Raw genomic sequence first — 13,174 nt, 5'->3', positions numbered from 1 at the left:
GCAGCAGCAGTTCAAGGGGACCAGGGTCAGGACTGAAGCATGAAGAAATGGCTATGTGAAGCTATATAAGCTATGTATTTAAACAGATAGGAGCACCTGTACTCCTAGGTAAGGACCTCAGATGTACTTTTTGTGATAACACAGAAGCATGGACTTTTCACAAACACCATGGGAATTTAGGTAGCTGCCATCCACTGGCTAACCAAGAGAACTGGGCAGTTCCTGCAAGTGCTTTTTAAAAACTTACTCCAGTCCAGAAAGTGAACTTATTTGTAGCATCAGTACTTTGTATGTTTACATGCACAATCTGTGTACTTATATACACATTCATATGCTACACACTGCATATGGTATCTGTTGACTTTCTCTTGCACTTCCAGGTCTGGTGACAAAGCCTAATAAATTTTAGTTTTGGGATCAGTCCCATTATATTCAAATAAGTTTTATTCTCAATAAATTATAAGTACTAAATTCTGTGGATCAAGTACTGAGTACCACCTTTTAAGCAATACCTTCCTTAGTATGTTGCTTCTCTTTGTTAAGCAGCTTTTCCAGTCCTGAGACAGTGCAAATTTTACTTTCACTGATTTATGTGTAAAAACACCTTGACAGAGCAAGAAGTGTGTTTTTAAATAGTTCCTCCCTCACAAACCTATACGATAGAAAAAACAGCCTAGTAATAACAGTAAACAGACAGTAAGACCAAACAAAACAATCTGCTACAAAAAGCAAATGCTTTATATCCTTTTCTATACAGATCAGTCAGAGAGGAAGTTGCACTGACTTGAAGCACTACTGAGAAGAACATCACCCATGCATCTATTTTATTAGACATTAATAGACATTAAAAAGAAGTTCTTTTCTCGGAGGGTGGTGAGGCACTGGCACAGGTTGCCCAGAGAAACTGTGGATGCCCCATCCCTGGAGGTGTTCAAGGTCAGGCTGGATGGGGCTTTGAGCAACCTAATCTAGTGGGAGGTGTCCCTGCCCACGGAAGGGGTGTTGGAATTACGTGATCTTTAAGGTTCTTTCCAGCCCAAACTATTTTGTGATTCTGTGTGATCCTGTGATTATTGTTAATGACCTTTGTGATCAGCAGGCCCTCAACAGTCTCCAAGCTGGGCTACCTATGGAGCACAAGGTAGAACAACAGCCCAGGAATGTGAGTTTTTGTGTCTGCTATCACAGTAATTCTTCCAGTCGTTTTTGCTTCTTGTCACCTCACTGTCCCACAGCCCACACTCAAGCACACACCTGTGTGGGGGATTCCTGGAGTGACCTGCAGCTATCCCACTGCTAGGAAGATCAGGAAGTCATCTCCATGTGGCTTCACTCCCATGCCGGGAGCATTCCAGTAGTCACATCCTACCAGGTGAAAAAAATTTTTTTGCACTGGAATGACAGCAAATATGAGCAAGGAAGACAACTGATGGATTTTAGTGTTAAGATTTTCAAAACAGGCTTCCAAGTCCTTACTTAGACCTTGGTACGTGTCCTGATGTGCAAAATAAATACGTCTGCCGCATTGAACAAGACTGCTGACCTTAAAGCAGCCTCTAGCGGGTTCTCCAGTAAATCCCTGGCACAGGGATGCTTTAAGATCTTTACTGAATATTTCAAAATAAGCTAACCACCACTGGTACAAGAGGAAAGACCAAAATGTATGAAGTATCTGGATACTGAATTTCATCCAAAAATTGGTATTGCTATCAAAAAAGCTTGAAATAAGAGCCACATATGCCTGATCCAGGACAGAATATATCATATACAACTTATCTGCTGGAGGAATACCAATTCACTTTAAGATTCGCCTGAATCTTGGATATCTGTTCTCAATGAGCTATTTGAAAATAACCTTCATTCTCAGATCTAAGAGACTCAAGAATGACTTGTTGAAATTATTCTGTGAATAACTTTATCTCAGAAAACATTTTGAAAAGGTAGCACATATAAATTCACTTTCATTTTCCAAGTGAAAATGCCTGTGGAAAGACTTTCTTAATCTTTCAAGTGCACATACAGGTACTTTCAATTTCACAGTTCTGGGTTCTGTAGATCAGAGAGCAGTTTTAAAGCGTGGAAGCTGAGGCTGAATACATTCAAGCACACATATTTTTATTTCCAATGCACTTGTTAAGAAAAGTTCCTGTTTAGCAGTGAAGACACATGATTTTATATAATCTTTATAGATGTTATACATATATCTTAAATCTTTATAGATAGAAATTTTGCACATCTGCTCATGAGCCAAGATTCTGCTAAGATACCTGACACAGCACAGACTGAATTATTTTCTCCAGGAGTGATGGAGCAGGCAGACAACCTTATGCCCCAGCATCTGACTGTGCATTATGCACGGTAAGGGAAGACAGGAATGGAAATTGATAATCATTAGGTAGAAGCTTCTGAATAATACAGAATGGAAAGGACCAATATATATCAGAAATCACTCTCAGATAATGGAGAAGAGATAGAAAGGCAAAGGACAGAATGATAGTATTTTTCTACATTTTGCTTAGGAAGGAATTTGGGAAGCATCTTAGTTTACAGTGAATGTTGGGAAACTATCAATGCTTGCTTTACTGAATTTTTTTTTTCTTCCTCCCCTAAATGTAGATGAGATGTTCTTATATAAAAAGTGACTCATAAACTGCATTTCCCTCTTACATCAATGACCTGATTCAGGAACGCTTAGACCAGCAGAATCCACTTCTTTGTCCTTATTGAGCTCAGCTGTGAGGTCAGACAAGGCTGCTCAGGGCTTTACCAACTCAAGTCATAAAAACCCCCAAGGATGCCACTGTCCAAACACTCTGGGGCCCTGTTCCACAGCTTGGCTGTCCTGAGGGTGATTTTTTTTCCGTGTACCCAGTCCAAACTTCTTTCCTTTCAGTTTATATCTGTTGCCTCTTGTCCTTCTGCCATGCGTGACTACCAAGGACTGGGCTCTGTCTTCTCAGTGACCACCCTGTAGGTGCTGGGACGCTGATGTTGGGCCCCCTGATGTTGCCTCTGCTCCATTCTGAACAACCCAGCTCCCAAAGCCACTGCACACAGGGCAAGTGCTCCACCCCACAACTATCTTGATGGTCCTCTGTTGAGTGCAACTCCAGTTTACTGATGTCTTTCCTGTACTGGGGGCCCAGAACTCAACATTTAACAAGTGCTGAGTCAAATACATATTAATGTTAATTTAAGGAGGTATTGCTGTTACAGAGAAGTGAGCTAAACTAAGTGAAACAAAAAAAATCATAGAACCTTTCCTTGTAATGTGAACGAATCACTGAAGATTTTCAAATAGTTAGATTGACTGAAAAGATTACTTTTCTATTTCTATTTCTGAACTTTTTATGTTATTCTCAGGACCAAGAATGAAGAGTGCCATAGAAAATTCTGCTTTTGCCATAGTTACAGGCTTACTGAAATCCAGAAAGCAGCAATAGACTAGTAAGCTGTTTTCTGAAGGATGCTGTCACCACAGCAAGTCCTAGAATTCAGCATATCACTGAATAACATTCATGTCTCTCATTACACACAAGTCTAAGAGCCTTCCTACTGACTTCCCATTGCACTTATTTCATCAATGTACACAGCTTTAAAGAAATATCTGTCATTTTCCCTTGCATTGAAACATCTGAAATGTTAAAGGCTAAGTTTTGCTCCCTTAGTCATGGGAATTAGCTAAGATTTCAGGCTTTATCCAAAATCCTTTGAACTGAAAAGTCTCCCAATTATTTCAGTGATCATTTCTTCAACAGAAATGAAATCTGATTTTAGACATTTTTTGTTTTGTTTTGTTTTGTTAATAAATCTTAGTGATTAAAGTAGTCAATATTTGGAAAAGAAGTACAACTTCAAATATTAGAAAGGAGAAAGTTGAAATCCCCTCTGTCCCAGGTTCCATGTAAATGTAAAGAGCACAGCTGGAATGAAACAAATGATCTGACTAGTTTCTGATGAGCTGGGTGGTGTAAATGTTTCACACTAACCACACTGCACGCTCATAATATAGGAGCTAATTCATCTCCCATGAATACATTCCTGTGTATGTTGTCCTTTAAAATAAACAAGTAAAAATGAGTAATTTATCAGGAGTTAAACGAATGTTTTTCCAGTGGGACCCTTTCTATCCCATATGGCTGATTTAAAAGTCTAAATCTAGGCAGCTTAAATGCTACAAATTCTGTCTCACTAGGTGAAACTGTTACTGCTTTAAAATATGGAATTTCAAATTTTTAGCACTGTCAACAAGTTCCAATTCTTCCTGAAAATATCATTCAGGTTGGTTACTAGTTTCTAAGAAGACTCTAAAACCCTAAACACAGCGTGGCAAACAGTGTATAATGATAACTTTCCAAAGGTTTATTTACAATGCCATTGCATTTGCAAGATTCATAGATTTAATTTTAAGAATTTTGATAGGTCTATAACCACAACAAAGCAGTTTTACAAGAAAAGTCTCCTGGAAAAGAAGAATAATCACAACCAGCCCTGCATGTAATAAGTTCTACAAATGTTTTTTATTTCTTAATAATTTAAAATATATCAAAAAAATGTTTATTCTTGAAGACATCGTCATGATCTATTAACACCACAGTGATTAATGTATCCCCCAGAGTTTTTCTATACTAGGAATAAAGTTATTAATTTACATTTGTTTCCACAGACTCTTCCACTTAGTAAGGGTTACTTATGTAGGCAGCTCTGATCATAAGCTCTTAATAACAGATATGCTTTGAGACACAGGTTTCGTAGACCAACACAGCCTCCAGTTAAGTTCCCTCCAAAATTAAGGGTGCTTTGTATGGTTTATAGTGAAAAAAAAGCAATATCTTTTGGGCAGAATATTCAGAAAAACTCGACATGGAAGTTGTGGTATAATTCTCTCTGTTTTCTGCCCGTGTTCATTTGTGGTAGAAGAATTCAACTCTGAACATCAACATATAAAAAACTTCTGTACTGAAAATGTCCTACTATTTGAATGTAGTCTCCTGACACAGTATCTGGAAACTGTAACTTACTCCTAAGGAAAAGCATGAACACCATTTGAAAACAAAACAAAACAAAAACAAAAACAAAACCAACCACAACACTTTATTGTGGTGCTGTTAAACAGACAGCAGTGCAACAGACTTCTAAGCTACGGAAGGGAGGATACCCTGAAAATGCAACATCTTCCTATCTCTGTTCTGTATTTTATTCAATTTTGTAATGTGATTTAATAAAATTCCTAACTCTCCTTAGCATCTCCTTTAAAAGCTCAGTGCTTTCAAGCAGACGATATGCCCTAAATCCCCTCCCCAGACCTGCAGGATGGAGATGACAGCACCCATATAGCACATACCTTAATCCACCCGTTTACTGCCTGCTCATGTTTCTCTACCTTCTTATTTTTCCACTTTACTGAAAGCTTCCAGAAACTCACCTCTTCCCTGGCTGGTAAAGTACATTTAGATTATAGACATAGTAAAATTTGAACAAAATATACCAAACGTTGCAGGCCATAACAAGAGAGAAAGGATCTGAAATGAAAAATGCATTATGCTAACAGATCGTATGGCACCAGATTATGTTTCCATTATCTCCCACATTTAAAACTCTGTTAACCTCTGGTCAGAGGCATTTATCTTAACAGTGCAACTATTTGTAAGATCCTTCCACATTTCTCTGCATGATTTTCTCTCCCGAAACTAGGTCTTTAACTATGATATTGAGTTACATATTAGGCTTCTCATGGAATAGAGCTGGGAAACAGATACAGCAAAATGTCAACACTGGCATGTGTTTCCTATGGTCTCTAATGTAATTTCTATGTATCTGCAAATGAAATCCACCCGTGTTTCAAGTAACACCTATAACCACATTTGCAGGGCATGGCACAGGCCGGTGGCTCACTGTGGGCCATGGCTGAGACCTGAGGTTGGGCCTGGCTGGGCAGAACCCATGGCCAGGAAGGGCAGGGCTGTGGCGATCTGGACACCAGCTCTGCTATGGCCTTGCTGGGGCAGGGGCTGACATCCCTGGGGGCTGAAATGGGGTTCTGGGCCCTGGACAGGGTTGGGGAGCCTCTGGCTGGGTAGGGCTGGGGGTGCCTTATGGCCATGACACCATGAGCAGCATCAGTTGTAAATGAGACGATGCTCTGTACTCACATGAAAAAATATCTATCCATCTGAATGAGAATGAAACACATTATCTATAAATGCAGAAAAGGTGTCCTAAAAGTTGTAATGGGTAAGTACATTTCACTAGGAAATTGTTCGTTATAAATCAACAGAATTGGTTATTATATGAGGAAGGGTGTAAATGAAAAGAAACAGAAATCGCAAAACAGTAGACTGGAGCATGTCACAAGTCATTGCCTATAACACTATGATAAAAAGGTGTCTATGTATTATAAATTATGCTATTTTCTATGGTTTCATATTCAGTTCAGCAATCTATATAAAATATAAATCAACTGTAACAGTCAAATGATACAGGCTTTAGCTTACAGATAAGGACACAGTGGGACAGCAATCTTAAGAAGCAAATAACCATAACCAAACAGCGAAGAGCTTTTGCTAATATATTTTCTTTTTAGTGTGAAATTGCTTAAAACCAAGGCAACTGAGTGACTAGTGTGAATCATATGCAACTTGTAGACAGTGTGATAAATGTCACAAGTTAGCATCTAATACCTGCCTAAGGCTTATTGCTGAAAAGCTGCTCCTTATGCCATATGTTTGGGAAATATCCCATTGAATCAGACTTCCAGACAGATTTTGACTGTGCCATTTGTAAACTATGTGTTGGATATAATACTTTCAGTATTTCCACATGTTCGACTACATAACATCTTTCATCTAAGTTCCTCAATTCTCTGTGCAAACAATTAGCTAATTATAGATCACTGGTGTCAACTAAATAGGATTGAAACTAAAACAAAGATCATCTTGACTATCCTTTCTGCTTACACCCAGACATGAGGTTCAGATGGAAAACCTTAACTTTTCAATCTGAAAATGAATTTCAATACAATTTTATGTTGTGGAAAGAAAAACAAACACACAAACAAACCACTAGAAGGGTTTGTTTTCATTGCACAAAAAGAAAACACATAAATAAAATAAAAATCCTTGAAAGCTGAACTGTCATCCTCTGGCCAGCTCCACATTTAATGAAAGACATAGTGCAAATCATAGATCCCTACAATATTAAATGACAACAGTCATAAGTACAAGGCCTCACTTAAAACCCTATTGTATTGCTACAGAGGTTGGTATGCCAGAAGGACTTTCCAAAACTAACACCATTCTACAGTTTATTATGGATGATGACATGTCAAGCTAGGCTGGACCATAAGCCTGGAACCTTAATGATCATCCAGGTAAGCCTCCTCAAATATTTATTTCTGTATGTTTCCATTCATCAACCTTGCACCTGAGCTATACCTGTCATAAACTTAATTTATCTCTTTACCGGCAGACTGATCGCACCCTATTCAGAATTTATTAAGAGAAGTGATAAGCCTATAGTGCCATATTTGGGTCTATGTTCAAAATAAAACTATGGTTTCACTTACCAAAACCTTTCTATACTGTAGGAATATGACAGACTGCATTTCTTCAATAATGTGTGGTACATGTTAAGGGGCTAAGTAAGGGAACTGGCTAAGATTTACTGATGTTTCCTTATTTACTAACACACGATTTCCAGGTTGTTTCATGTTACAACATTCATCTGTTTTATGATTCTTTGCCAGATACATACACACTGGCATTTGAAAGGTATAACAGTAGTCACCATCTGTTGATGTTTCAGTCCATTACTGGCACAGGCCAGACACAGGTAAGATGTCCTCCCTCCATCATTACTAGAATTGTTTATGAATCTGACAATATCAGCTGGTCTTTGAACTTAATTTATTCTCAAGCATCCTTCCGCTGCCCTAGGAGCAGAAAGGGAGCTTACAATGGCTGTCAGCGCAGAGGCAAGGTTTCTTAGCCAAAAGGAAGCCACATTACAGAGACGAGAAAGCTGGAAAAACTATTCTAGTGAGAAAAGATTGTTGTGCTGTTTTCCCAAATCTTTTCTATACATGCAGCATACTGAAACTTCAGTAAAAGGAAGCTAGTAAGCAATGTTTTCTCTACTTCCACAGCCGGCTATCTCTACTGCTGTCAGCTGTGCTCACAATGAAGTATCTTCCTATCACTGTTAGGAATTGTTCTGTATTTGCAATAACCACTGGTTATAACTATCATATTCATCTAATTAACTGGCTTTTTAGGAAAGGAAGTTGACAGTTGAAGATGGAATACAAATATTAATAAGCATGCAGCCTCCTTTATATACAAAAGTTTCCTGAATTTCGTAATTTTTCTCTGACGCACAGTGATTATGCGTTTAGTGAAAATTTCCTGCTTTTTCCCTTCCTCCAAGAAAATCACGTAATATAAACACAGCAAAGCTGTTGGCCGTAAGGAATTAGTAAGTGATCACCCTGTGGAGGGTCTCTGTTTGTGAATACTTCTAATAAGGCAATAAGTAGGAGTATCCTCAACGTGTAATTGCTTACTCCTCATCTCAGCAGGTTTTTCTTTACTTAATCTTCAGCAAAATGTTCCATGCAAATCACAAAATAGTCTAGTTGTTTGATCATTCCATTTCTTTGTGTTAGCCCTGTGATATTTAACCTCCCATTTCAGACAGCTTTACAAGGATGTTTTCCAAAGAAACAGTATGTCTCATTTGATGCTATATTAATCATTTGAAGAAAACATGTATGTTGCTAGGTTTGCAGTAAGTGTATGCATATGAAAGCAGGCCCAATCTCGGTCCACAATGAGTTTCTTCTGCGACAGACCAAGAGCCCTTCATCTTTATTGACCTAGGCAGCAGGTCAGATATGATGGCTGCTATAACAAAGACATTTCTTGAATACAAAAATGCCTTTGCAGTCACACCAGCTAATCAGTCTGAAAATCTCAATTTTATTTGGCTTTAAAATACTTCAAGATAACAGCATAATAAGTCTGACATGTTAGGAGAAAGGCTAATACTTAATCTTTCCCAAGCCATGACAGACATGCAAATTAACATCTTGACTGGAGATGGTAAGCCTTTTGGCAAACTCTGAGTATCTTTTGACTTGTTAGCTAAAGCAACAACTAACTGCAGAAGGAAGTAACTTCACTACCAGGTAAATAAACCACTTGTGTCTCTATTTAAAAACAATAATAAAAAAAAGTCATTTTGGTAAGCAATGGGCTATGCTGTCCCTGTGTTGCATAGCACTGTACACTGTCCTGGACAGTTGTAGAAAGCTCTTTAAGCAGTTTTCCTTTCACCCAGTTTGTGAGTGAGCAAGACAATTGTCTGCTAACTGTAGCATGTTTACCTGTTATTTTCTATTAGTGAGCACACAGTGAACTGTGTGCAAGAGGATCCTTGAAGTAATAACTTAGGATCCACCTGGATTCATAAAAAGAGTAGAATTTTTCTTGTGCATCACAACATGGGAAGGATAATATTTTCACGTTTTTCCTATCCTGTGGTACCTTACCCAGCCTGACCTGAAGAATAAAACTTCTACAGCCACCATATTGCAGAATTAATACTCTTTCACATACGTATGTGTTACATGGGGGGTAAATACCTAATAATATTTAAAATAACATTTAAAATGAAATTTTATATGGCAGTTTCAAAAGAAGAAAAATACTAACAAAATGAATACTCCTTTTAATGACAGAATAAGCTGCAGTTTCAAAAGAAGAAAAATACTAACAAAATGAATACTCCTTTTAATGACAGAATAAGCTCTTTTACCCACAGATATACACAACACTCTGTAAAACTGCTCAGAGATTAAGGTATATGTGGCAAAAATTACGGGGATTTTAGTTACTATCCTGCTTCATGGGATGAAAAGGAGTGTTTAACTGCTTGGTTCCTGCTGTTCTTGAATAAAAATCCAATGCTTCATTAATATTTATCCTTTTTTCTTCTAACCATACTATACATAGTCTCTTTCAGAGTTTCAGGAAAAACAGCGATTATCACATCAAAGGTCATCAGTCCACCAAGAGAAACTTCAGTCCTTAACTGGTGGAGAATTGCTGCAGTTTTTGCAAATATCTCAGATCAGGCAAGCATTTTCCCTCCTCCATTCCCTCCTGTGACTCTTGCTGGTTTTATTTAATCAGCTTAGAAGACCTCCTTAGTTTTCCTGTAATGCCATACATTATCCTATACAACAAAAATATTATTATACTGCTGTTACATTTATACAGAGGGAATAAAAGAATAACAATGATTTAACCATGTTGCACAGTAGTCCCAATCTGAAAAAGTCTGAAGGATTAAATCTTTGCTTCATTTTCCCAAAAGCTCCATTCTGAAATTATTGGCAAAACTCTTACTTCAACAGCAGGGGAAGCATTAAAGAAAGAAAGTGACCAGTGCTGATGAAAATGACAAAGATGTTAAAGTTAGCGGACATCAGAAATCAGAAGAACCACTGAAAAATGAAGAGCTCTACTCCTGCCAATAGCAATTTTAAATAAAAAAGGTATGAGTCAAGCCCTCAAGATAAATGAATAAAATGTTTTCAAAATAATGATATTCTAAAAAAAATAATAAATGCTGTGTTCATGTTACTTATCTTTTGGCTTCACAGTCTTGTACATCTTGAAAGTTTTTTTGGCAATCATAAGTCCTAAAAAACATTTATTTTTCTTCCAAATAAGAGATAAGTTTTCCTTGAATCATGTGATGCCAAAAATGAGATGTCTGATAAAGCAGAGAGAGCTGGCAATACTAAAAATGTGTTTTCTTCAGGGCTGAAGAAGAAAGAGTTCTGATGACATAAGATGGGAAGGGCACCATGTTCATCTGTGTTTCCAGGCTCACTGGAGAATAGATGACCAAACATCATTAATTCTGAGTACTTTTTTTTTTTTTTTTTTTTTTAATCTGGTGCCTTTGCACAGTGAATTGATTTAGATATGTAGGAATCTTGATGCTAATCAAAACATGGATTCAGTGTCATGCAGCCTGCTAGCATGGGCAGGCTACCTCCACTAAAACAAAGTATCACTCAGTGCTCAAAAAAATCATTAAAATAAATTAACAAATTTGGCAGAACTGTCAGGGAATACTGCTCCACTTTGTCTGAAGTATCATTTCTTCCTGACTGCTATTTCTGGCTCTGATCCTTTGCAAAACTCCTGTGGCCAAGTCCCATTAAATAATAGTCTTTCCTACTTTATGTGTGAAGCTGTGTAGGGAATTTGCCTTCACAATATTGTAAAACAAACCCCAGTAATTTTATCCAACTTACTGTTTTAATGTAATTAGTTAGTTGATTTGATTTAATCATTTAATCTATGTTCCCCGGTGCCTCTTTTAAAGCTAGAGTGTAGGAGTAGGGAGCAAACCTCTGTACAGAGCCAAGCCAGCTATACGTTTCCAAAGGATGGTTTTCATTTTTCATTACAAGTTCCTAATTCTATGTTTCTCTTCTTTACAGTAAACTAATCTCATGCCTGTCAGGGTTGGGTCCCATCTGGGAAACCACAGAACCATACACAGGTGAAATTATAGCCCTTCTCCCCAGCTCCCCAGTCCTCCTTACTAAGAGGTGAGCTGATAGGTTTCCTATAGTCTCTCCTGCATGACAGACTGCTCCCACCGTGGACAGCATCGGGTAACAATTTTGGTGAAAATCCTGTTCTTGTGCTTGTTTTGGTAGGGCAGAAGGGGAGAAGATGGAGACAGGCAGAAGACTTGCTTCTTCTCCTAGGCGACACAAAGACCTGCTGTTCTCCTACTGTGTGTAGACAAGATTGGGAATGTTGGTATCACTGCTACAGCTTACCATCACTGAATGGCCTTAGGCTCCTTGGACAACCTGATAATATGCAGGGCCTCTTATGCAGTTAAATTTCTTTACATAAATTTAGTAACATTTCTTATTGTACTTTCATTTTCCTGCACCCATTCCTTGGTTGTTCAAGGTCCAATGTGGTTGGCCTAGCAAAGTAAACTCAAGAATTAATTTGGAACATTTTTGGTTAGAAGTAGACTTTGTTAAAAACTGACTTGAAATTTTACACAATTGGTTTGTTCATATAGCTAATGTGTGTGAACATTTGAACTTGACTTCAGAACATGAATGTTCCCAGAACAAAATACAGTGCGCTGAGAAATTTTGCCTAAGGCTATGGTATGAATGAACTGAATCCTCCTCTGAAAAAGAGACATTTCTTCAATTTTGGACTAAGCATTTTGAACAAATACAGGAACAAGCATAGCATAGAAAACAAGCAGCCATTTGAACTATGAAATTTTATTGTTTTGTTCTGATAAGCAAGTTCAGCAATGCTGATATTATGAGCTGATTAATTCCTAGTTACTGCTCTAGTTTTAGCCCTGTTGATTTTGGTACAATTCAGTTAGATTTGACAAGCACAGCAGAAACCAGCCACAGAAGTAGCTGGAGTTTCAGACAGGTCCATTGAAAGTCTGCTCAGGTAAGTTCATAGGAGCTCCTTGGGTAGGAAAGCTTTGGAGGCAGACAAAGGACAGCATGTCACAGGTCTGCCACATGAAACCCAAGTACACTGAACTGCCCTAAAGTTTGGTCTTGAAAGGTGAAAATAACAGCAAAGACCACAAAGGCATTTTTTAAGCTTTCTGTTATACATTCAGTGACACAATTCTTCTTGGATAAAAACCCTCTACCAGTATCAAAGCCTTTGTCCTGTCAACTCTCGGATACAGCAATATAACATGCATGGTTATGAGTTGTTAGAAACACACTAAGACTCTCCAAACTGCTACAGAACACTACACTATAAGAAAGTTAAAGGACAGAAAAGATGCTCAAACAAAAGCTGCTCTGGTTAGTTGTATTTGGATGAAGTCATAAGCAATGATTTTCATCTACAAAGAAATGGTTCTGATCATCATACCCAACAGATCATCTCTTCTCCTGAATTATAATTCTGCAATGGGGATACCTTGAAGCCTGGCTCATTACTTTGAAACTGAATGTTAGCTGGAAACAACAGATTAGTTTACCGTGCTGGACACATATGATGTCTCTGAAGCTTTTGGGAAAGATGCAGGCTTATTTAAGAGAAAATAAGGCAGTGTGTTTGTGGCATAGTTATTTCTGCAGACAGTT

At 37.9% G+C, this 13,174-nt stretch overlaps 1 protein-coding gene across 5 annotated transcripts in view; it reads right to left on the bottom strand.

Annotated features, from left to right (window-relative positions):
* Positions 1 to 13,174, bottom strand: part of SULF1 (sulfatase 1) — a 132,370-nt gene that overhangs the window by 78,386 nt on the left and 40,810 nt on the right. The gene's annotated exons all lie outside the window — the stretch shown is intronic.

The sequence above is a fragment of the Anser cygnoides genome, chromosome 2, assembly GCF_040182565.1.
Source record: "Anser cygnoides isolate HZ-2024a breed goose chromosome 2, Taihu_goose_T2T_genome, whole genome shotgun sequence".
Classification (NCBI taxonomy): Eukaryota; Metazoa; Chordata; class Aves; order Anseriformes; family Anatidae; genus Anser; species Anser cygnoides.
This window is presented reverse-complemented; position numbering and strand designations above follow the sequence as displayed.